The following is a 26,282-nucleotide window of genomic DNA, read 5'->3' as shown; positions in this document are numbered from 1 at the left end:
ATTTGGGCACTGTTGTTAGAACACAAAGGGCACAATCTGCTCACTGTGAGACAAAAGTCAATCATCAAGAGGCAAGATGGTGGCAGAGAAAGGGCGCTTTATTGCAGCTTGCTAGCAAGAGGGAAGATGGCTGACTAATGTCCAAAAGAACCATCTTAATGGGGGCACAGAATCTTGAACTAGTTATATAGGCCAGTGAGTTATAGGGGAGGGAGTTAGGAAAGTTGATCCTCTGGTGTTACAGACTGGGAGTTGCCACACCAGATCTTTCATTTTTCATTGATCATGACTATCAGTATAGACTCTCTGTTTGGGGGGGTCATCACATTCCTAAGGAACTCAAAAGAATGAAGTTATCATCTTATCGCAGCTGGGAGGTATATGCACTAGCAGGGGTCATAAAATCCACAGAACAGGTGGATCTCCTGGAGGATGCAAATCCAGCTGGGTCAATTAGTCAGAGGTCATTCAAAGTTATAACATGGTCTCTTTTCTACAATGTGGCTTCCTGTATGTCAACCTCGTGTTGAGCCAGTTTCACTGTCCACTCTGACATGGGAAGGATACAAAGATAATTATATTTCAGATAAAGGGCAATTTCAAGGTCAATTAAAGGCATGGAGACAATAAAAGCTCGAAATATTAACTTACAGATAGTGAAACAGTTTGCAATAATAGTCATGTTACAGATCCCTCCCAAGAAGCATAATGAGCACTAAATGAGGAAGGTGGGAGCAAAGGCTGCACAGGTGTCAGCAATGGTGAACTGGAGCAAAGACCATCTGAACAGCGTCTTCTGTCCAAACCTAAGAAATAGTGAACCAGGGGCTGGCCCCATGGCACAGCAGTTAAGTGCGCATGTTCTGCTTCTCAGTGGCCTGGGGTTCACCGGTTCGAATCCTGAGTGCAGACAAGGCACTGTTTGGCATGCCATGCTGTGCTGGGCATCCCACATATAAAGTAGAGGAAGGTTGGCATGGATGTTAGCTCAGGGCCAGCCTTCCTCAGCAAAAAAGAGGAGGACTGGCAGTAGTTAGCTCAGGGCTAATCTTCCTCAAAAAAAAAAGAAAAAGAAAAAGAAAGAAAAGGAAATAGTGAACCAGGTAGATTACTTAGGAACAAAGATAATACGTGGAAAACTTGACATATCTTGAAATTTAAATGTTTAACTAGTGAAACATTGACTTGAGACCTGGAAGAATATTTATATTAATCAACAGCAAAAACCACAGATGTACCCTCCCTATTGGTCAAAGTGAGATCATTGTCAAATTTCAAAGTTCTCTCACCAAACTATCACCAGGAAGCCTCTTGCATTATGTGACACCATATAAAATAAAATATGTAAAGCTGTCGCAAATGTTTATTATTAAAAAATATGCATTGCTGGAGTGATGTCAGCAACATGGTGGAGTGAGCAGTTTTCTTTGTCTCTCCTCCTTTGAACTACAACTAAATGGACAATCATTGATAGAGGATGTTCACACAGTACCTCAGGATACCTGAGAGACCCACGCTTCTATACATACGAAAGTGGATGGACTACCCTTGCGGAGGAGGTGGAGATAGGTGAAAACTCTCCAGCCTCCAGAAAGTCTAGTAACTGCAAGTGACTCTCTCCCAGCTGACATGCTCATGACACCACCACAGCCCTGAGGGTGGGCGTGCACATTGGCGTGACTGTGGAAACAGGTGACTACAGCCCTAAGCTACCTGTGATTACCCTGTGGATGAGTGGGAAAATCCACAGTCCCACCACAGCCACATGGAGACTCTCTGGTCGGCCCTAGTGGAGAAGCCCCACCCACCAAGCACAAAGGCTGGGAGACCTTTGGATAGGAGTGGCTCAGCCTGGGGAGTTATCGGCTGGCTGCATTAAACACCCACAGCTCTGCTGCGGCCCCGAGGGGGCAAGTGAGGTCCAGCAGGACTGTGTGAGTGGCCAGTGACAATCAGGAGCCCCCAGTGTGAATGGTCCTTGGTCCAATGGGAATTCCACCATCCCAAGTGGCACAGGGAGAGTCTCTGGTTGGCCCTAGTGCAGAGGCTCTGTCCACCAAGCACAAAGTCTGGGAGACCTTGGAGCAGGAGTGGTTCAGCCAGGGGAGCTGCCACTCAGCTTCATTAAACACCCACAGCTCTGCTGCAGTCCCAAGGGTTCAAGTGAGATCCAGTGGTATCATGCAAGTGGGTGGGGACAATCCAGAGCCCCAGCGTGACTGCTCCTTGGTCCAGGGGGACAATCCATGGTCCCACAGCAGCCCCAGGGAGAGTCTCTAATCAACCTTAGAGGAGAGGCCCCGCCCACCAAACACAAAGGCTGGACGCCCTAAGAGAAGAAGTGGTGTGGCCAGATGAGCTAACCACTGGCTGCCTTAGAGGCCCATAGCTCTGCTGCAACTCAAAGTGGGCAAGTGAGGTCCAGCAGGACCAGAGAGTGGCAGAGCTGAGAATCTGGGTGAACCAGTTCTCATCTGGCACAAAAGCCCATAAAACCCCTGCAGACCCTAAGGAGGGAGCATGTCTAGTTGAGTCTGTGGGAGTAGGCACCAGCAACCTGAAGCCCCAATGTGATTGTTCCCACAGCTGATGGGAGATCCCACAAAGCCACTATGATCCCAAGGAGGGGCCCAGGATCAGTCAGGAACAGCTGACAGGGATCTTGGTCAGTGCAGATTACGCAGCTGCTACCCCCTCCTCCCCAGTGGAGCAAGCGGAAGCAGTAACCAAACTCTATCTCTGTGTGGAAGCACAAATCCATGCCATCAAGTAGTATGAAAAATATATTAAATCTCCAGAACAGAAGGAAAATGACAAGGACCCAGAAAACAATCCTGAAGACACAGAAATCTATAACTTAAATGAAAAAGAATTCAAAATATCTATCATTAAAAAATTCAATGAGTTAAAAGAGAATACAGATAGACAACTCAACAAGTTCAGGAGCTATGCCACAAAAGAGCTTGATACTATAAAGAAGAACCAATTAGAAATATTGGAGATGAAAAACACAATGGAGGAGAGGAAGAAAAATCTGGACTCCCTGAACAGTAGGGCTGATAATATGGAGCACAGAATTCACAGTTTGGAGGATAGGAATATAGAAATGCTTCAGATAGAAAAGGAGAGAGAACTAAGACTAAAAAGAAATGAAGAAACTCTCCGAGAAATATCCAACTCAATTGGGAAATGCAGCATAAGGATTATAGGTATCCCAGAGGGAGAAGAGAAGGAAAATGGAGCATAAATCTTGTTCAAAGAAATAATAGCTGAGAACTTCCCAAACCTGGGGAGAGAGCTGGAAATTCATGTGGCAGAAGCTAATAGATCTCGATGTAAAGAGACCAACTCCAAGGCATATGGCAGTGAAGCTTGCAAAAGTCAGTGACAAAGAGAAAATATTAAGGAAGCAAGACAGAAGAAAAAACCCTACAAAGGAACCCTATCAGGCTGTCAGCAGATTTCTCAGCAGATACCTTAAAGGCTAGGAGAGGGTGGAATGATATACTCAAAACTCTGAAAGACAAAAACTTGCAGCCAAGAATACTGTATCCAGTGAAAATATTCTTCAAATATGATGGAGAAATAAATACTTTTCCAGATAAACAAAAGTTAAAGGAGCTCATTGCCACAAGACCCCTTTTACAAGAAATGCTCAGGAAGGCCCTCATACCTGGAGAAAAAAAGGAAAGAGGTTACCAAACCCTGAGCAAAGAAGATAAGTAGAAAGACAAAATCAGGAAATTGTAGCTCTCCATCAGAACAGGTTAGCAAATGCTTAAGTATAACATTAAAGATAAAGGGAAGGGAAACAACAAGAATAAATATAATCTTGTCATTTTAACCACAAACTCACAACACAAGAAGAAAAAAAGATGTAACAATAGCAACCTAGAAGGGGAAGAAGAAAGGGATGGAACTGGCTTAGTCTGAGGAAATAACAGGCTATCAGAAAATGGACTATCTCATCTACGAGATGTTTTATACCAACCACATGGTAACCAATAAACAAATAATTAGAACAGAGACACAAATTACAAATAAGAAGAAAATCAACATAGAAAACTATCTAAGTGAATTGGTAGTCCAAAATTCATGAGACAAGAAATGAAGGAAACGCAGAAGAACCAGGAAACAAGCAATAAAATGGCTGCATTAGCCCCCCCATACTTCAATAATCACTCTAAGTGTAAATGGATTGAATTCTCCAATCAAAAGAGGCAGAGTGGCAGGATGGATTAAAGAACAAGATCCAACAATATGCTGCCACCATGAAACATACCTCAGCCCCAAAGACAAACACAGACTCAGAGTGAAGGGATGGAAGATGATACTCCAAGCTAATAGTGAACACAAGAAAGTAGGTGTCATCATACTTATATCCAACAAAGTAGACTTCAAGGCAAAACAGGTAAAGAGAGACAAAGAGGGGCAGTTTATAATGATAAAAGGGACACTCCACCAAGAAAACATAACACATAAATATATATGCACCAAACACAGGAGCACCAAAGTCTGTAAAGCAACTATTAACAAAACTAAAAGGAGATATTAACAACAGTACGATAATAGTAGGGGACCTCAACACTCCACTAACACCAATGGATAGATCATCCAAACAGAAAGTCAACATGGAAATTGTAGAATTAAATGAAAAACTAGACCAGATGGACTTAATAGATATATATAGAACACTCCATCCAAAAACAGCAGGTTACACATTCTTCTCAAGTGCACATGAAACATTCTCAAGGATAGACCATATGTTGGGAAACAAAGCAAGCCTCAACAAATTTAAGAGGATTGAAATAATATCGAGCATCTTTCCCAACCATAATGCTATGAAACTAGAAATCAATTACAAGAATAAAGCTGGGAAGGGGGCAAAGATGTGGAGATTAAACAACATGCTACTGAATGACCAATGGATCATTGAAGAAATCAAAGGAGAAATCAAATATTATCTGGAGACAAATGAAAATGAAAACACACCATACCGACTCATTTGGAATGCAGCAAAAGCGGTCCTAAGAGGGAAATTCATCTCTATACAGACTCATCTCAATAAACAAGAAAAATCTCAAATAAGTAATCTCACTACACCTAACAGAATTACAAAAGAATCAAAAACAAAGCCCAAAGTCAGTAGAAGGAGAGAAATAACAAAAATTACAGCAGAAATAAATGAAATAGAAACAAAAAAGGCAGTAGAAAGGATCAATGAAAGAAAGAGCTGGTTCCTCAAGAAAATAAACAAAATTGACAAACTCTTAGGCAGGCTCACTAAGAAAAAAATACAGAAGACTCAAATAAATAAAATCAGAAATGAAAGAAGAGAAACAACAACGGATACCACACAAATACAAAATATTATAAGAGAATACTATGAAAAACTCTATGTCAACAAATTCGACAACCTAGAAGAAATGGATAAATTCTTATACTCTTACAACCTTCCGAAACTGAACCAGGAAGAAATGGAGAATCTGAATAGACCAATCACAAGGAAAGAGATTGAAACAGTGATTGAAAACCTCCCCAAAAATAAAAGTCCAGAACCAGACGGCTTCTCTGGAGAATTCTACCAAATGTTCAAAGAAGATTTAATACGTATCCTTCTCAAACTATTCCTTAAAGTTGAGGAAGATGGAGCATTTCCTAACACATTCTAGAAGGCCAACTTGACCCTGATCCCAAAACCAGACAAGGACAACACAAATAAGGAAAACTACAGGCCAATATCACTGATGAACATGGATACAAAAGTCCTCACCAAAATATTGGCAAACCGAATACAGCAATACATTAAGAACATCATACATCATGATCAAGTGGGATTTATACCAGGGAGACAGGCATGGTTCAACATCCACAAGTCAATCAATGTGATACACCACATTGACAAAATGAGGAACAAAAACCACATGATCATATCAATAGATGCAGAGAAAGCATTTGACAAGATCCAACATCCATTTATGATAAAAAAAAAAAAAACTCCCAATACAATGGGTATAGAAGGAAAGTACCTCAACATAATAAAGGTCATATATGACAAACCAACAGCCAACATCATACTCAATGGGGAAAAACTGAACACCATCCCTCTGAGAAAAGGAACAAGATAAGGGTGCCCACTCCCATAAGTCTAATTCAACATAGTACTGGAGGGTTTTGCCAGAGCAATTAGGCAGGTAAAAGAAATAAAAGGAATCCAAATGGGCAATGAAGAAGTGAAACTCTTGCTCTTTGAAGATGACATGATCTTATATATAGAAAACCCTAAAAAATCCATCAAAAAGCTACTAGGAGTAATCAACAATTACAGCAAAATTGCAGTGTACAAAATCAACTTACATAAATCAGTAGCATTTCTACACTTTAATAACAAACTAACAGAAGGAGAACTCAAGAACACAATCCTATTCACAATCGCAACAAAAAGAATAACATATCTGGTATAAATTTAACCAAGGAAATTAAAAACCTATACAATGAAAACTACAAGACTTTCCTAAAAAAAAATTGATGATGACATAAAGAGATGGAAAGACATTCCATGCACATGGATTGGAAGAATAAACATAGTTAAAATGTCCATACTACCTAAAGCAATCTACAGATTCAATGCAATCCCAATCGGAATCCCAATGACATTCTTCACAGAAATGGGACAAAGAATCCTAAAATTCATATGGGGCAACAAAAGACCCCGAATTGCTAAAGCAATCCTGAGGAAAAAGAACAAAGCTGGAGGTATCACAATCCCTGACTTCAAAATAAACTACAAAGCTATCATAATCAAAACAGTATGGTACTGGTACAAAAACAGGCATGCAGATGAATGGAACGGAATTGAAAGCCCAGAAATAAAACCAAACATCTATGGACAGCTAATCTTTGACAAAGGAGCTAAGAACATACAATGGAGAAAAGAAAGTCTCTTCAACAAGTGGTGTTGGGGAAACTGGAGAGCCACATGTAAAAGAATGATAATAGACCATTCGTTTACACCATTCACAAAAATAAACTCAAAATGGACCAGAGACTTAAAGGTAAGACCTGAAACCATAAAATACTTCTGGAAGAAAATATAGGCAGTACTTTCTTTGACATCAGTCTTAAAAAGGATCTTTTCAGACATCATGTCTTCTCAGACAAGGGAAACAATATAAAGAATAAACAAATGAGACTTCATCAGAATAAAGAGATTCTACGAGGCAAGGGAAAACAGGATTGAAACAAAAACGCAACCCACCCACTGGGAAAAAATATTTGCAAATCATATCCAACAAAAGGTTAATCTCCATAATATATAAAGAACTCACACAACTCAACAACAAAAAATCAAATGACCCGATCAAAAAATGGACAGGGATATGAACAGATATTTCTCTAAAGAAGATATATGGAAGGCCAATAGGCACATGAAAAGATGCTCATCATCACTGATCATCAGGGAAATGCAAATCAAAACTACACTAAGATATCACCTTACACCCATTAGAATGGCTAAAATAACCAAAACAAAAAATAGCAAATGTTGGAGAGGTTGTGGAGAAAAAGGAACCCTCATACACTGCTGGTGGCAATGCAAACTGGTGCAGCCACTATGGAAAACAGTACGGAGATTTCTCAAAAAACTAAAAATAGAAATACCATATGACTCAGCCATCCCACTCCTGGGTATCTATCCAAAGAACTTGAAATCAGCAATTCAAAGAGACCCATGCACCCCTATGTTCACTGCAGCATTATGCACAATAGCCAAGACGAGGAAGCAACCTAAGTACCTATCAACTGATGATTGGATAAAGAAGATATGGTGTATATATATACAATGGAAGACTACTCAGCCATAAAAAAGGATAAAATCGTCCCATTCACAACAACATGGATGGACCTTGAGGGTATTATGTTAAGTGAAATAAGCCAGATAGAGAAAGACAATCTCTGTATGACTCCACTCATATATAGAAGATAAACAAACACATAGACAAAGAGAACCAATTAGTGGTTACCAGGGGGAAGGGAGGGTGGAGGATGGGCACAAAGGGTGAAGTGGTGCATCTATATGAGTGACAAATAATAATGTACAACTGAAATTTCACAAGGTTATAAACTATCGTAACCTCAATAAAAAAGAAAATAGAAAAATAAATAAAATAAAAATTTTAAAATATGCATTTCAGATAGTGGATTTGTGTGCTGTGTTTAGAGCACTTGAGGGGTGAAATCAGGAGATCTCTAGTTGAGTCCACATTATCAAGCTAAATGTTAAACGTATTTGAGAGGAAGAGTGAGATTACAAGACATCAAAGTTGCAGAGAGATTGCATAAGAGCCAGTCTCAGCAGCGTCTGGGGTTAAAGACCTTGAGAAATATGTTTCAGCTCAAACAGAAGATAACCCAGAAACCATTCTACTTACTGCAGGAACTGATAAGAAGTTTACGGAGGAGAGGATGAAGTGAGATAGAGAATAAGGAACAAAGAGGAAAAATAAACAAAGAGAAGGGAATTGTGTATGTCAGGGAGTGGCAGGAAGGGGCTCATTCTGGAGACAATTTGAACAAAATTACATGTGCTGATAGTACATTCCCCGTAGTATTAACATATGGACAAGCCTTTGTTTTTGACCCCTGCTCTGAAACATTTGTTAGTTTAGTAGTAGTATATTTAAGTCTTGTAAAATGTGTTCCATTAGCAGTGTTTTTACAACGTATATTTCCTTATTACATTTGTAGCAGAGAATTCATGATAGAATTGAATCGCACTTTTAAAAAGAGCTATGATTGAGGACATGATGGAGAGGCAACTATGGGAAGACTGAGAAATGAAAATACAATAAGCATAATGTATATCCTAAATAAATCCTCATGGTACTGCTGCCAGAGATTCAGTGGGAGGGATGAAGAGTTGGAGCACAGAGCACTTCAGGGGGATACTTTTCTAACGGTGGCTACATGGCATTATCCATTTGCCCCAAAGACGGTACAACACAAAGAGTGTTCCCTAACGTAAACTATGGATTTATTCAATAATGTATCAACACTGGTCCATCAATTGTGACAAATGTACAACACCAATGGAAGACGTGAATCACATGGGAAACTGTGTGTGTGAGGAGTTATATGAGAGCTCTCGGTACTTTCCATTTGGTATTTCTGTAAATCTAAAGTTGCTCTAAAAGTTAAAGCCTATTCATAAAAATAAAAATTGTCATGGTAAAGGGACAAATATCAGGATGTTAATACAGAGATAAGTGTGGTGTGAGGGATGTTTTGGGAGTCAGAAAATCTCTCTCTGGGAAAGAGAATAGGGAAAAGTTTTGGGGGCTCACCATGGACAGCGACAGAGTAGTTTGAAGTCACAGACTAGATATACACACAGAAATATAAGCAGATTTCAAAAACTTACTACTGGATGATAAAAAGTGAGAAAAGATTGGATAAATACCATGATGTCTTCTTTGTAAATTAAAATACAGGCAGTCCTCAACTTACTATGGTCCAATTTATGAGTTTTTGAGTTTAGGATGGCGTGAAAATGATACACATTCAGTAGAAGCCATACCTTGAATTAGGAATTTTGATGTTCTCCCAGGCTATCTTTTCCTGATACTCTCAGTGATGCTGGGCAGCAGGAGCAAGCCACAGCTCCCAGTTAGCCCCACAATCATGAGTATAAACAACCAATACACTTACGACCATTCTGTACCCATACAGACATTCTGTTTTCCACTTTCAGTACAATATTCAATAAATTACATGCAATATTCAACACTTTATTACAAAATAGGCTTTGTTTTAGGTGATTTTGGCTGACTGTAGGCTAATGTAACGGTTCTGAGCACATTTAAGGTAGGCTAGACTAAGCTATGATGTTAGTAGGTTAGGTATATTAAACACATTTTCGACTTAAATGATATTTTCAACTTAAGACGGGTTCATCAGGAAGTAATCTCATTATAAATTGAGTAAGACCTGTACCTAACTACATACCCAATGATATTATGTAGTTTGTAATAACATATACAAATAAAGAGATAAATAGTAAACACATTAGAATGGTCCCTGGTGAAGGATGGGAATGGAGACAAATGGAAACACATACAAACAGATATACACTTAAGAAAGAAGCCTTGCCCAAACCAATGAGGGTATTACATCGTGAATGAGCAGAATGATTAACTGAACTTTTTTAATTCGTTAAAAATACAGTTGAGGGAGCAGCCCGTGGCCTAGTGGTGCTCTCCACTTCAGTGGCCTGGATTCAGTTCCCAGGCAAGGACCTACACCACTTGTCGGTGGCCATGCTGTGTTGGTGACACACATACAAAATAGAGGAAGACTGGCACAGATGTTAGCTCAGGGCAAATCTTCCCCAGGAAAAAAAAAAAGATGATGCAGAGTCTTGCTAGTGTTAACATCCCTTTCTTTCTTTCAGGGCATGCTGGAAAACAACATTTCCCAAACCTCACTGTAGTTACCAGGGGACCCTAAAACTAGGTCCATTGGATGTGGCAAAGAAAGGCGTGACAAGTCCAGGCCTGACCATTGAATGCCCATTGTGATCATACACACTCTCTCATAGATGTTAGAGTCCTACAATGGATGGAGCTGGTTCCCTGAGCCCCTGCCTGAAAGATGGATACCAAGGAGGGTCACTCTACCATATCTGACTGAAGCATCTGTGAGCACTAGACTTTCGTGAAGGTGATTGATTGAGATTTTGGGTAGCTAACTAACGACTAATATGGCAGTGTCATGCACAGGGAAAGGAGTATTAGGAGCAAAGGAAGAGCAAGTGTAAAGGCTGTGTGGTGGAACCAGCTTGATGTTTTTAAGACTAGAGGGAATGGGGGACAGTGGTAGAAGAGGTGAGAAGGGATGCAGGGGCCAGATCTTGTTGTGACAGGACTTGGATTTTATTTTAAGTACCTTGAACATCATTGGAGGGTCACTTCAGTCCTGGGGTAAGAAAGACAGAAAAAAGTCCAAGCATGAGAATCCACAGAGAAGCTAAGTATGTTGATGAAATGTGTTACATTAACAAGAGTTACATATGAGCAAGTGGTGCCTTTCAAAGGAGTGAGCTACACAGTCTCAAAAGTTTTCCAGTAGAAACTAGGTGGTTAAGAGTCAGAAATGCAGAGCTGTCTTCATTTAATAGAGAGTTGAACTTGATACTTCTAAGGCTCCTTTAATATCCTCTAAAATATGCTCCACTGTTTAAGATCTGATAGGATCACTTGACAAATCTGAGCCATGGATATTGAAATCAGTCCTCTCACAACTGGTCTTCTGGCTGCCACTATTATTTTCTATCTAACTGTCCTCCCAACCCAATTGTCTTATTCCTCATCACTCTTTTATATCTTATTAAACACTTCACTGAAGTTTAAGTTACATACAAAAAGTGCACACAAAATACATACAAGTTTATTAATTCTCACAAAATAAATGCATCCATTTAAGCAGGTGGAGGACAAAACAGAATATTGCTGTCACAGAAAAAGGCCATCTTGTGCCTCCTTCTAATCACTACTCCACCAAAGATATCCAATATCATGACCTTTAATACCGTGGATTAGTTTGCTTGCTTTTGACCTTTATAAAAATTGAAATCATGCATTATGAAATCCTTAGTCATATAATGCTTTTTCCATGTTGTTGCTGTATGAGGCTATTGTTTGTTCTTTCTCATTGCCAAATATAAACTTTTATGAATCTAAGACAGTTTAATTTTTCTTGCTACTGTTGATGGATATTAACCCGCATCTATGCTCCAAGAAAAATTATTTATCCAGATTTCCTTTAGATTGCTTCATTCATTAATTCATTATACATTCATTCTTTCACTCATTATATTTGAATTAACAGTACAGAGACCTGAGTCTGACCACCTGAGGAAATGAACTCTCTGATACAAAGACCTATACAGGTAATATTTAACTGTGAAAAACTCAAAGGTCATAATTTTTAGTTGGACTGGGAATGTCTGGGAACATATAAAGTCCCCTCAGTACCCTCAGAGAAGACATGCTTGGGTGACAGCAATGGTTGACTGCCTCCTTCAGAAGGAGTTCTGCCAGGACACAGGAATTCTCAAACTTCTCATCCCCGAAGCCATGTCATCCTAGGGGTTCTTACTATGATTTACTTTATATGGTTACAACTGTTACCTATTAAAGCCATTACACAAGCATTGGCATCTAGGTTACAGGTTCAACGTTCTACCATACTATCAGTCCCACATTGCCATGCAAGCTACTGATTTGACAATGATGATTAGCTATTCCACATGTGCACCTACAGTGCAGGTATGCAATGATGACCAGTATGGAAGTGTCCATAATCATTTAACGTACAGGAACTAACTGATTCAGAACATTGCCAAGGTCAATAATACTGTTTCACAAACTGGTACTTTTGAACATATATGTGCTTTCTGCCTCCAAACCCCTTCCTTTCCCTGTATTGAACTAACTCCAAGTCATAAACTTCAAATTCTGGCATCTGCTGTAAAATCCTTCCCTGAAATTTCTTTCAGTCTGATTTAGATGTCCTTCGCTGCCCTCCTTCATGAAATACAAACAGTAGATTTAACACACTAGACTGCAACCTCCAGTTCCTGTACCAAACACTTTTATTAGGTTGTAGCTCCCATGAGTCAGAGACAGAGGTCAGCATATAGGACAATGCAAAACACACATTAGGAGCTCAGTAAAGATTTTGAAAATAAAGGATTGAACACAGCAACTGACAAACAGCCCAGAATAAAGTGAAGTGACACTCATCTGTCTGAAAGATGGCCAAATATCAGAACTCCCAGCACCTGGGCAGACAAAAATATGGACTGAGCCACTCATTTTAGTGACTGAAATTTGCACAACATGTCCCACTGGAAGACGAGGAAAGCAGCACAGCACTTTTAGTAGAGTTTAAACCCTTTAGTGAAAACTGACTCCAAACTCCTATGTATGATGTACATAATCTGCTGTTGTGTGAGTCCTGCCTCCCTCTCAACCCCTATCCCCTAAGATCCCACATTCTAAAAATACTGAACTTATCTCAATACTTCAAATGCAACTGGCACACTCTCTCTTCCCTCATATCCATTTCACAGTCTGTGTCCACATGTCTGTGAATATTTGTTCACTTTCCTCTTAGACCACCAGTTCCCTTTATTGCATTAACTTGTACACATTCTTCAGATACTATCCCAAACACCATTTTTCCAAGAAACCTTCCCTCATCCTACAGCTAACATTGGAAATCTGCCTTTGAGTTCACTTAGCAGTCTATACTCAATTCCTACAGTAGCCTTCATCTCTATCCAATCTCTTCAAAAGCTTCAAAAATACTGATGCCTTGAGATCCTTTGCCCAAAGGTTCTAATTTTCTTACTCTGGGCATGAGTTTTCAATGAGTATTGAGAACCACTGACCCAGCATGACATTACTTTTTAAATTATAGGTCTCTCTCACTAGATTAAATGATTAAATAACAGGTTCATGTTTTGTTCGTTCAGTTCATCAATCTAAATACTAATACTCTTGACTGTCATAGTGTAGACAAGCAATTACCTTCTGCTGAAGGGATGAAAAAGGGCTGATTCATTGTCCATCTGGGGACTAAGTGTATAAAACAAGTCTGTTTTTTGCATTAGTTCTAAACACTTTGATCATATAATCAGGAGATTTATATGGGGTCTCTTATCTCAGTCCTGATGATGAAGAAGAAGGAGCTTCAGTCATACAATCAGCCATCTCCAGGGGCTCTGTGCCCAAAGTGGTTGTTTGGGAGAAGGTCCCATTCAGGTGAAGGAACTGTCACTGGGGATGGATGAAGAAATGACATTTCTCTGGCCTCATGTTTGAGTCCAGTGGAATGGAAAGTCTCAGGAGAGTATCTTAGCTGAGGATTTCAGCGCCATTAGAAGAGATGCTGTCATTGTCAAGGATGTGGATCCAGCAGTGGTGCCCAGGGAAGGCTGCAGTGAAGTTCTCCAGTATAATATGAGGATATGCTATGGAGGTGCAGGTACAAAATAAAGCCTTCTGAAGGATCTGGAATCTCCCCAGGCTCGATCCAGGAGGTCCTGAAAGGACATCAAGGCTGAACAGGTGATCCCCAAGAGGAAGCACAATGGACTTCACCTGGACAAGTTCAAAGAGAGAAAGTACTTCCTTTCACTATGTCACACTAAGTGTGTGTTGATCCTGATATCACTTTCTCCTCAATGGGCCCTGTCTCACCACTAGAGAAGAGCAGTGGGATGAGATGCCCCCAAGTCTTTTGAGGTTAGGCAGCTAGATAGTTTCAATAAAGTCACAGATATAATTATTTGGCAAAAAGACTTTCAGCTGCTGACCAGTAAACCTGCTTAAAAGACTATTCAGCATAGTGGCTCCTGAAAAGTCAACCGCACTTTAGGTGAAAATGCACCAGTACTCCACACAACTTAAAACACACCTATTCAAAGATCTGCTATTATTTCAGAAAAGAGGTGTTTAGAGACAAAAGTAAGCTGCTTTGGGATGTTCCTGTGAAAAGAGCAGAGACTATGGCTTTTTCTGGTTAGGTTCTTCATTTTTTATTAAAAGTTAAACAAAAATATAATTAGTTAAATTAAAGCAAAGTGGAATGCTGTGCATAAACACTAACTTTTGGTAACTGAACTTCTGCTTCAGTTCAAATCATACCAGTGACGGTGACTTTAGGATTTTTTAGTAAATTTCAAAAGCGAGAGAGGTACTTAGTATTTTTCTGTAACGCTTTATTTTAAAGACTTATTTAGTCATTCAAATAACATTTTGGAATAACTTTCTCTGCTATTGCTATAAATAAAACAATGTCTTGTATTTACATATATTTGTATATTATATATTTATTTATAAATTTTCAAATAAAATGTGAGGTCAGTGTTTCAAGGTCTCATAATCCAGTTAATAAGAGACAGGTACATCAATAATTACACTGCAATGCAAAAGATAACCATAAGGAAGATACACAATATGCTATGGGAGAATTAAAGAGAAAATGTTCAGTGATTCCTAGAGAGATTCCATGGGGTTGGGAAGTTATCCTTGTAGAAATGAACTGTCACCTGCTATTGAAGGAAGATTCTTGACACACTGAAGCAGTACGCAAAGAATTTGAAAAAGCCAATTTCTGACCAAGAGAATAACAGCTACACAATTAGAGTAAAAAGGTAAGTAATGTTTGTGTACCTACAGGATAGTCAAAAGCTATAAGTTAAAGAATACGAGGGTAGTAATAGGAGAAGGTCAGTTAACAAAAATAATATTTAGAATTTATTATACAGACTACAGTTTCTTATTGTTGAATTTGAAATTCATCACAAGTGGAACATCTTAAAATGCAGATTCCTATCCAGCACACAGAGATTCCTTTTCAGGAAATGACTTTGATGGAGCAATTCCAAAGATGAAATTTAAGGAATCATTGGGCATTATTGTAAAATTTTAGAAAGGAGTATGTCTTAGTTTTCTAGGGCTACCATAACAAAATACCACACACTGGGTGGCTTAAAGAACGTAAATTTACTTTCCCATTTTCTGGAGGCTAGACATTCAAGATCAAGGTATCGGCACATTTGGTTTCTTCTGAGGCCTGTCTCCTTGGCTTGCAAGATGACCACCTTGTCACTGTGTCCTTACATGGCCTTTCCTCTGTGCATGCACATACCTGGTGTCTCTTCTTCTCCTTATAAGGACACCAATAATATGGGATTAAGCTGCCACTCAAATGGCCTCATTTTAACGTATTCACCACTTTAAAGACTTTATCTCCAAATATGGCTATATTCTGGGACATTGGGGGTTGAGATTTCAACATGCAAATTTGGGAGGACACAATCCAGGGTCACACAATCATATTTTTCTTTTAATCAAGTTACTGATACTGTGTAAAATAGTGAGTGGTCCAGCAAGGCAGATCATTCGGAGCCACAGGAATAAAATGATATAAATGGTGATAATTACAGCTAAGAATTCACTGAGTATTCACTAGGTGTCAATTCTGTCATAAGCACTTTTCAGGTTTTTGTTCCTTTAGTCCTCCCCACCTTATTGTCTGCATCTTACCACTGAGAAAACAGAGGCCCAGAGAGATTAAATAACTTGCAAAAGGATATTCAGAGTGCAAGTGGTGACGCCAGATCATGAATAAATGTAGTTTAACTCCAAAGACAATCTTTTACTCACTTCGATTTACAAGTTTTATTCTCACGAACACAATGATTGTTTTTATGAAATGATGGCATATCTAGAGCCAATTTGACATGGAAAGAAGAAGCTGAAATCATTGTTCCAAGTCCTCAAAATATTCCACAAAACACAGAAAAATTAAAGAAGGGGAAAATGAGTACCATGGACTTAAGTACCATGGCAACCAAAAGTGGATGCAAAAAAATAATGCATTGAATGTTCCACGGATGAAACAGTAAAACATCCCTGGAGTAATGAGGGGGAAAAAGGAGGATGCAGAGCAATAAGTATTTAACAGTGGCAATAATGATCCCTAAAAATATATTGATAACCGTCTTACTTTCAAGGCCCTATTAGATTTAGTCACCTCTGTCTCTTTACCTCTGTGACCTTATCTAACTTTGTCCTAGCCACACTGGGCTCCTCTATGTTTCAAAACATACCAGCCACACTCTCACTACAGAATTTCTGTACTTCCTTTTCCCCAAAATGCTTTAAAAAACTCCTTCAGTTCTTTCAGTCCTCTTGTCAAATGTTATTGTCACATTTGAGAGGCCATCTCTATGCATTCTCTTTGAATATTAATATAGCCTCCATCTCTCACTCCCTATCTCCTTGCTTTGCTTCAATTTCTTCAGACCATTTAGCACTCCAGCAATATATTTGCATATTGTCTCTTTCCTCACTACTTAAACAGAAGTCCTGTGAAATAAAACCATGCGCTTTGTTCTCTGTTGCATCCTCATCACCTTGGAGTGTTCTTGGAACATATTAAATAATTGTGGAATATTGAATAAAAGGGATATGAGATAGTCCAAGGCATTAGAATCTACTCGCAAAAATTGCAAAATATCATTTATTTCAATAGGAAGAATTTAATATGGGGAATTAAGTTGCAAAGGTTCAAACAAGCCATGGCATGACAACTTCAATCCGCAATAACAGAGAGGAAGCTGCTACCCAAGCATAGAGAACAAATAGAGGAGTTGGTGTTATGAGAGTTCAGGTTTCAGGGTCACCCAGAGGAGCCTAGAAGAAATGGGCTAGACGGTGGGGGCTGGAACAACAGAAGAGATATTGCCACTGATGAAGGCACCGTCTAAAACAGTAGGAGCGTCTCTCCTTTTGCTCTCCAGTCTTCCACCATCTCCTCCTACTGCCTGAACCTAAGCATCAGCCAGTTGGCAAGGGAACCAGGAAAGGTAGCTTGCAAGGACATCTACCTGGTTATTATCTTTAGTTTTATTGAGGTTGCGCTCTAGCCAATGCTGTGATATCCACCCATATTTGTTTTCAGAGTGGGTTATATTTCCATCACAATCATTTTTAAATGACGATCCACCCCCTTTAAATGTTCTGCTTCCTAAATTACATAACAGCTTCTTTGTGCTCAGAAATCCTATTCTGCTTTATTGGTCGGCTTATCTTCTCCTGTTTCAATAACCCAGTGTTTTTATAACTCCACTAATTCACCTGTTTTGTACATGTTGAAAATCTGGGAAGGAAAGTCACTTACCTTTGTTTTTCTTTTTCAAAAATTAACCTAGCTATCAGAAAAAAAAATTTATTATACCAAATAAACTTTTAACCTTGAATAAACATTGAAATTTACATCCAGAAGACTATATAAAACGTGTGTATATTTCAAAGAATATAAAGATAACAGGTATTTAATCACCATCCAAATTATAAAATGTAACACACTAGTAACTAAGAAGGCACACGTGTCCCTCCAGAATAATATTCCTTCCTGACGTTTTATGAGCAACCAGCCTCTAGACGTTTGTAATAATGGTTTCCATACATATCGTTTTGTTGTTATTTATGGCTCTTTTATTTTAGGTAAAATTTACACAAGGTTAAACATACAAATCCAGAGTTCAAAATTCAATTTATTTGGGTAAATTCATATACCATTGTAAACCTCAATTCTATCAACAGGCAGATCAGTACTATCACCCCAGAAAGTTCTTTTGTGCTCCTTCCTTGGTCATTATTGTCCTCTAGCCTTCGCTTCTTCTCCACTGTATATTTCATCAGGCATTAATTTTGCTTGTTCTAGAACATCATATAAATGGAATAGACTAAATATTCTTTGTATTTGGCTTCTTTGCCCGGTATAGTGTATGTGAAATTCATACATGTTTGTATTTGTATCAGTATTTTGCTCCTTTTTATTGCTGAGTACTACATAGTATGAATTGGAAACTATTTGTTAACCAGAGATTCGATAAGAGGTTAATGTCCAAAATATATAAGGAACTCCTACAACTCAATAGCAAAAAACAAATAACCCAATTTAAAAATGGGCAAAGGACCTGAATAGATATTTCTCCAAAGAAGACATACAAATGGCCAGCAGATATATGAAAAGTTGCTCTACATCATTAATCAGCAGGGAAATGCAAATCAAAACTACAATGAACTACAATGAGATATCACCTTATACCTGGTAGAATGGCTATCATCAAGCAGACAAGAGATAACAAATGCTGAAGAGGATGTGGAGAAAAGGAAACCCTTATATACCATGGTGGTGATGTAAATTGGTTCAGCCACTATGGAAAATACTACAGAGGTTCCTCAGAGTATCAAAAATACAGCCACCAATAATCTCATTTCTGGCCATACATCCAAAGGAAATGGAAACAGTTTGTTGAAAAGATATCTGTACTCCCATGTTTTTGCAGCATTAATCACCATAGCCAAGATACGGAAAAAACCTGTGTTCATCAATGAGTAAATGGATAAAGAACACGTGGTATGTAGATACAATGGAATATTACTGAGCCATGAGAAATAAGGAAATCCTACCATTTGCAGCAACGTGGATGGACCGTGAGGGCATTATGCTATGTAAGATAAATCAGACAGAGAATGACAGATACTATATAGAACTTACAAGTCAAACCTAAAAAAGTCAAACTCACGGAAACAACGTAGAATGGTGGTTGTTAGGTTATCAGTAGAATGGGGGATGGGGAAATTGGGGAGATTTCATTTAACGGTACAAACTTGCAACTCGTAGGTAAGATCTGGAAATGGAACACACAATTAGTGATTATAGTCAACAATACTGTATTATACACTTCAAACTTGGCAAGAGACTAAATCTTAATTGTTCTCACCACAAAAAAGAAATGATAATTTTGTGACATGAATGAGGTTTTAGCTAACATTATGGTGGCAATATACAAATGTACCAAATCAACATGTTGTACACCTTAAACTTATACAGTTTTATATATCTGTACTCCCATATCTCAATAAAAAACAAACAAAAACTAGAAACAATCCAGATGGTCTTCCCCAGGTGAACGGTTAAACTAACTTTGGTATATATATTCTATGTATTCAGCAATAAAAAGAAACAGGCTATTGAGACACATAGCAACTTGAATGAATATCTCTGTACTTTGGCTTAGTGAAAAACAACAATCCCCAAATATTACATACCATGTTATTTTCTAGTTAAATTTTTTCAGCTTTATTGAGATGTGATCTATATAAGCATTGTGCAAGTTTAAAGTGTACAACATAATAATTAGATATTTGCATATATTGTGAAATGATTACCACAATGAGATTAGTTAACGTATCAATTACCTCACATAAGTACAATATTTCGTGGTGAGACCTTAAAATTCTGCTCTTCTAGTAGCTTTCAAATACACAATACATTGGGGGCCGGCCCGATGGCCAAGTGGTTAAGTTCGCGCGCTCCTCTTCGGCAGCCCAGGGTTTCGCTGGTTCGGATCCTGGGTGCGGACATGGCACCGCTCATCAGGCCATGTTGAGGCAGCATCCCACACGCCACAACTAGAAAGACCCACAACTAAAATATACAACTATGTACTGGGGAGATTTGAGGAGAAAAAGCAATAAAAAAAAAAAAAAGATGGGCAACAGTTGTTAGCTCAGGTGCCAATCTTTAAAAAGAAAAATACACAATATAGTATTGCTAACTATATTCACCATGATGTACATTACATTCCCAGAATTTATTAATCTTATAACCGGAAGTTTTTACCTTTCGAACACATCACCCATTTCCACCACCCCCACACCACTAACCTTAGCAACCACTAATCTGTTCTCTGTTTCTATGAGTTCAGTTTTTTAAGATTCCACATATAAGTATACAGTTTTTATCTTTCTCTATATGACTTATTTCATTTAGCATAATGCCCTCAAGGTATCATCCATGTCATTGCAAATGGGAGGATTTCCCTTTTTCTCATGGCTAAATAATATGCAGTTATATAAATATATATAATCTCACATATTCTTTACCTATTCATCTGTTGGTGGACACTTAGGTTGTTTCCATGTCTTGGGTATTGTAAATAATGCTGCAACGCACATAGGAGTGCAGATATCTCATTAAGATAGTGATTTCAATTTTTTCAGTTATATACCCAGAAGTGAGATTTCTGGATCCTATGGCAGTTATATTTTTAATAATTTTAGGATCCTCCATACTGTTGTCTATAGTGGCTGTTCTAATTTACATTGCCACCAACGGTGTACATGGGTTCCATTTTCTCCACATCCCCACCAGCACTTGTTAGTTCTTGTCTTTTAGATCATAACTGTTCTAACAGGTATCAGGTAATATCTCATTGTTGTTTTGATTTGCGTTTGCCTGATTATTAGTGATGTTGAAATCCTTTTCATGTATCTGTTGGTCTTTTGAATACCTTCTCTTGAGAAATGTCTATTCAGGTCCTTTTCCCATTCTTTAATAGGATTGTTAGATTTTTTGCTATTGAATTATATATGTTCCTTATATATTTGGGGCATATAGATTGGGATATATACATCTGTGGAATATATGCATTTAAAATATTTTGCATCATACCATAGTTTGTCTTATAATTTGTTGATCATTTCTTTTATGTGCAGAATATTTTAATTTCAAATAGTCCCACTTGTTTAGTTTTGCTTATATTCTTGTGTTTTTGGTATCATATCCATAAAATCATTGCCAAGACCAATGCCAAGATGTGTTTCCCCTACATTTTCTTCTAGGAGTTTTACATTTTCAGGCCTCATATTTTAGTCTTTAATCCATTTCGAGTTTTATTTTTTGTGAGTGGTATAAGATAGAAGTCTCGTTTTATTATTTTGCATGTGAATAACCAGCTTCCCAACACCATTTCCTGAAGAGACTCTCTTTTCCCCATTGAGTATTTTTGGCTCCCTTGTCAAATATTATTTGACCTTATATGTGCTAGGTTTATTTTTAGGCTTTCAGTTCTATTCTGTTGGTCTATGTTTTTATGCCAATACCCTACTGTTTAATTACTATATCTTTTTAATATAGTTTGAATGACAAGTGTGGTGCTTCCGGTTTGTTCTTTCTTATGATTACTTTGGCTTTTTGGAATCTTTTGTGCTTTCACATGAGTTTTAGGATTTCTATTTCTGTGAAAAATGCCACTGGAATTTTGATAGGGACTCCCTTGAATCTATAGATGGCTTTGTGTAGTATGGACATTTAACGATGTTAATTCTTCCAACCCAAGAACATGGAATATCTTTCCATTTCTGTGTGTCTTCATTTTCTTTCATCATTGCCTTATAGCTTTCAGTGTACAGATTTTTCACCTCCTTGGTTAAATTTACTCCTAAGTATTTTATTGTGTTTGATGTTATTATTAATGGGACTATTTTCTTCATTTCCTTTTCAGATAATTCATTGTTAATTTATAGAAACGCATCTGAGGTCTGCATCTTGATTTTGTATCCTGCAACTTTACTGAATTTACAGATTAGTTCCATCAGTTTTCATTGAGTCTTTAGGAAATTCTTTACATAAGATCATATCTTCTGCAAATAATGACACTTTAACTTTTTTTAAGATTGGCCCTGAGCTAACATCTGTTGCCAATCTTCCTCTTTTTTCTTCTCCCCAAAGCCCCCCAGTACATAGTTGAATATTCTAGTTGTAGGTCCATCTAGTTCTACTCTGTGGGGCACCACCTCAGCACGGTTTGATGAGCGGTGCTTAGTCTGCACACAGGATCAGAGCTGGTGAAACTCTGGGCCACCAAAGTGGAGTGCACGAACTTAATCACTTGGCCATGCAGCTGGCCCCTACTTCTTCCTTTCTGATTTGGATGCTTTTCTTTTTCCTTTCTCATTGATCTGGCTATGACTTCCAGTACTTTGCTGATTGGTTTGGTGAGAGCAGGCACACTTTTCTTGTTCTTCATCCTGGAGGAAAATCTTTCAACCTTTCATCATTGAATGTGATGTTAGCTGTGGGCTTGTATATGGCATTTATCATGTTGAGGTATGTCCCTTGTATATCTAATTTGTTGAGAGTCCTTATCATCAAAGGGTGTGGAATTTTGTCAAACTCTTTCCTGCATCTACAGAGAGAATCATGTGATATTTATCTTTCATTCCATTAATGTGATGTGTCCCATCTATTCATTTGCTTATGTTGGAACATTTTTGCATCCTAGGGACGAAATCTACTTGATTGTGGTATAGTATCCTCTTCTGTATCATTTATTACTGCTCAAATCTTCAATATTTCTTTCTTCTAACTTTGTACTTAGTTTATCTTTTTCTAGTTCATTGTGGTGTAAAGTTAGATTTGTTTCTTTTTTCTTTAGACCTTTCTTTTTTCTTAACGTAGGTGTTCATCACTATAAACTTCCCTATCAGAACTACTCTTGCTGCTTCCCTTAACTTTTGGTATGTTGTGTTTCATTTTCATTTTTCTCAAGATTTAAAATTTTTTCCTTTGATTTCTCTTTTATGCATTAGTTATTCAGGAGTCTGTTGTTTAATATCCATGTATTTGTGAAATTTCCAAATTTCCTCTTATGATTTATTTCTAATTTCATACCATTGTGGTCCGAAAGATATTTTGATATAATTTTTATCATCTTGAACATATTGAGATTTGTTTTGTGTCCTAACATATGAACTATCCTAGAAAATACTCTGTGTGCATCTGAGAAGAATGTGTATTCTCCTGTTTTTGGATGAACAGTTAGGTCCATATGATCTATAGTGTTGTTCAAATCCACTTTTCCCTTACTGTTTCTCTGTCTGGATGATGTATACATTGTTGGGAAGTGGGTATGAAAATCCCCAACTATCTTTGCACTGATGTTGATTACTCATTCTAGTTTTGTTAGTATTTACTGTATATGTTTAGATGCCACAATGTTTTGTGCATATTTACAATTCTTAAATTTTCTTAATGCATTGACCCCTTTATCATTATATCATGAGCTTTCTGTCTCTTTCGACCATTTTTAGCTTACAGTCTATTTTGTCTAAGTATAGCTACCTCCGCTTCTTTTTGGTTTACCATTTGCTTGAACTATCTTTTTGCATTCCTTCACTCTTAGTCTATATGTGTCCTTAAAACTAAAATGAGTGTCTTGTAGGCAGAATATCATAGGATTCAGTCTTATTTTTAAATCCATTCATCCATCTCTTTTGATTGGAGAATTTGATCCATTTATAATTTAAAGTAATTATTGATGGGTAGGAACTTACTATTGCCAATTTGGTAATTGCTTTCTGACTGTTTTGTAGATCCTTTTATTCTTTCTTCCCCTCTTACTGCCTTCATTTGTGATTTGATGACTCTTCCTGGTAGTATGCTTTGGATATTTTATCATACTCTTTTGTGTGCCTACTTCAGAATTTTCCTTTGTGGTTAACATGATGCTTACATAACATAGCTTATATTTATAACATGCTATTTTAAGTTGATACCACTTAACTCCAATGCATATAGAAATTATGCTTTCACTGCTCCCTCTCACATTTTATGTTGTTGATTTACAATTTACGTCTTCTTTATATTGTGTATCCAATAACATTTCATGTAGCTATCATTATTTTTAATACATTTGTTTTTTAAATTTCAAAGGATAGTTGTAAATAATTTACATACCTCCCTTACAGTACTAGAGAGTCTGGCTTTGACTATATATTTATCATTAATAATAAGTTTTACATTTCTTATGTTTTGATGATCTTAATGGTATCCTTTTATTTCCACCCTAAGGTCACCCTGTAGCATGTATAATAAGGAGGTCTAGTGGTGTTGAACCCCTTCAACTTTTATTAGTTCTGGAAAAATCTTCATCTTTTTCAAAAATGAAGGTCAGTTTTGCTGAGTATAGCGTTCTTGGTTGACATTTTTTTTAATTTAATATTTTGAAAAAATCATCCCACTCTTTCTTGCCTATAGAGTTTCAGTTCAGAAATCTGGTCATAGTGTTATGAGGGTTCCCCCTTCTATGTGAAAATCACTTTTCTCTTGCTGCTTTCAAAATTCTCTTTGTGTTTGACTTTTGACAATTTAATTTTACTGTGTCTTGGTGTAGCTCATTTCAGGTTTAATCTATTTGGGGTCTGATTTCTGTTTCTTTCCTCAAGTTTGGAACTTTTCAGCCTTTATTGCTTTAAATTGACTTTCAGTCCCTTTCTCTTCCTCCTCTTCTCAGATTCCCATAATGCATATATTGTTTCCTTTGTGGTCTCCCATAAGTCCTGTACACTCTCTTCACTCTTTTTCTTTTTTCTCCACTGACTGGATAATTTTAAATGACTCATCTTCTACTTAGTTCACTGATCCTTTCTTCTACACAGTTAAATCTTCTGTGGAAGCTCTCTATTTACTTCTTTACTTTGGTCATTGTGTTTTTCAGCTCTAGGATTTCTGGTGTTTTTTTTTTCTTTTGGATAGTTTCTATTTCTTTGTTGAACTTCTCATTTTGTTCATGCATTGTTTTCCTAATTTACTTTAGCTGCCTGTATGTGTGTTGTTGTACTTCACTGAACTTTTTAAAGAGGATTATTAATGAATTCTTTTTCAGACAGTTCATAGACCTCCATTCCTTTAGGATCATGTTGGAGCTTTATTGATTTCCTTTGGTGGTGTAATGTTTATGTGGTTCTTCATGATTCTGGATTCTTAGCACTGTTATCTGTGCCATGAGTAAGCAGTCTTCTCTTCCAAACTTTATAGGTTCACTTTGACAGTGAAAGATTTTCACCAGTCAGCACAGCTTGGGATGCTGAATGGGCCAGCTGGTAGTGTTTGTGAGCAAGTGGGGTCTGCTATTGAGGTCTCTGGTTGAGCAAGGCCACTACTTGTTCTCTGAGGTTGTGTTATGGCTGCTGCTAGCTAGGGTCCATGGTTAGGTTGTCCTGCTGGCTCCTCCTTCAAGTGGAGATGTTGTGTGGGCTCCCAGTTGGGCAAGGCTGCTTGCTGTACTCCATGGTCAGGAGAGACCACTAGCCAGGCTTTGAAATTACCTCTGGTTTGGCAAGGTTGTAGATTGTGTTCCTTGGGAGGGTGGTACCACTAGTTGGACTGTGTGATTGGGCAGAACTATAGGCAGAGCTCCACAATTGCTTTTGATTTGGTGAGGTCTTAGGCTGTGCTCCCCTCCTGGGTGGTGCCATTGGGTGGTCTCTGTATTCCAGTGGGAACACAGGCAGGGCTTTACAGTTGGATGGCTACTCAGGCTCTGCTCTGTGATTAAGCAGGGCTGCAAGCTCTGCCAAAATTTTGGCAACTCAGCAGCATGGGATTAATGAACAAGTAGGCCTCCGACTCTGGTCTGCTGTTGGGTGAGCTTGCTGGATGGCTTCCTTGTTGGGAGGAGCCTACAGCTGTATATTACAGTTGGATGCGGCCAGATGTTCTGCCCCATGGTCAGGCAGGGTGGCTATCTGGGTTACCTTGTTGTGTGAGGTTGCAGGCTATGCTCCACAATTGGGTGAGGTCACTGGATAAAATCTAGATGAGGCCATAGCTGTGTTCAGCAATAAGACAGGACTATAAGCTGGGCTCTGCTGTGGGGTGGGGAAGTTGTCTGGGCTCTGTTGCTGGATGGAACCATAGTCTGAGCTCTAGGCTGCCCAGGGTCACTGTTCAGGTTACTTTGTTTTGTGTTGCCAGAAGAAATACTTAGCAGTTGAGTAAGACTTCTGGTTTAGCTTTCTGTCCAAGTGGGACCACAGGATGGGCTCCATGGCTCCCCAGGTTCTCTGACCAGGTTA

General features: G+C 38.2%; 1 pseudogene; it reads right to left on the bottom strand.

Annotated features, from left to right (window-relative positions):
- Positions 1-715: 715 nt before the first annotated feature.
- On the bottom strand, positions 716-25,682 carry LOC100630240 (steroid transmembrane transporter SLC22A24-like; annotated as a pseudogene).
- Between the last annotated feature and the right edge of the window lie 600 nt (positions 25,683-26,282).

The sequence above is a fragment of the Equus caballus genome, chromosome 12 (assembly GCF_041296265.1).
Source record: "Equus caballus isolate H_3958 breed thoroughbred chromosome 12, TB-T2T, whole genome shotgun sequence".
Lineage (NCBI taxonomy): Eukaryota > Metazoa > Chordata > Mammalia > Perissodactyla > Equidae > Equus > Equus caballus.
The sequence above is the reverse complement of the archived record's forward strand: the minus strand, read 5'-3'. Positions and strand labels throughout refer to the sequence as shown.